The following is a 1,052-nucleotide window of genomic DNA, read 5'->3' as shown; positions in this document are numbered from 1 at the left end:
AAATCTTACAAAATATTGTCTTTGTAGATGAGACTCATGTCATCCTGTGCATAAACAAAATCAAACCAGTCTGATCCACATAAATGACAAACACATGTAACCTGTTGTACTTTAATTATTAATGATTTCCAATTCAGATTATTTACAAAACATAAAATTTTGGAAACAACTTTGGTTGTATTATTTAACTCTGAAAGTTTCCCAGTTAGGCTTATCTGATTGCTCGGCCTCTACTCTGGCCTATTATTTACCTGGTCAGGTCACATGATACATTTGGTTGGCTACCTTGGAGACAATGAGTCTCAGTTTCTGTTGCAGCCCCCCATCTATTATTTAGCTTTAAGCAGGTGTGGCACAGGGAAAAAGTAATTTCCTGAGTGTGAAAACAGGTAATTATTGATGATGATACCTGATTCCAGAGCTCTCCTTGTCCCATAGTCCTTCTGGACAAGACATTCAAGCTTGTAAACTCTTTAGCAGGCTTAAATTAAAACTGTTATTTTAGATCATATCAGACCATATCACCAAAATTTCTATAAAAGAAACAAGTATCCATTTTCTTGGATACAACATGGCTTCACCAAACCAAAACTATTTTGTCTGAACAGAGTGAAATGACCGTAAAGAGCCAGGTGGTCACAAGAGACTCCAGAGGCTTTGAGACATCAAGGAGATCATGGGGCCTTTGATGCCAGGGGCACTTAAATCTAACTGACAGCAATCCAACTAAATAAGTGTCTGAACAGGAGACGGTCTCTACATTGTGCAACAACAAATAGTACCAAAGGCCAGTTATTTTGTCTGAAAAGCACAAGATGAAGTGCATTGATTTTCAAGTATTTTATTTACATATACAAATATAAAAAAAACTTTTATGTTGTGGAAACTGCAATCAAGTCCCTAATCAGACGTAATGGATCTCTGCTACCACTGCATCCTGAAATATTCATGGAGCCGCCCTGATAGCACGTGTACATCAAGAAGAAGTCTGCAAGACATATATTTTCAGAGGGTTTGCTCATCTGCAATACGTCTATAGGACGTTTCCTATC

Source organism: Sinocyclocheilus grahami, unplaced genomic scaffold (genome assembly GCF_001515645.1).
Source record: "Sinocyclocheilus grahami isolate Dianchi unplaced genomic scaffold, SAMN03320097.WGS_v1.1 scaffold9602.1, whole genome shotgun sequence".
Taxonomy (NCBI): Eukaryota; Metazoa; Chordata; class Actinopteri; order Cypriniformes; family Cyprinidae; genus Sinocyclocheilus; species Sinocyclocheilus grahami.
The sequence above is the reverse complement of the archived record's forward strand: the minus strand, read 5'-3'. Positions refer to the sequence as shown.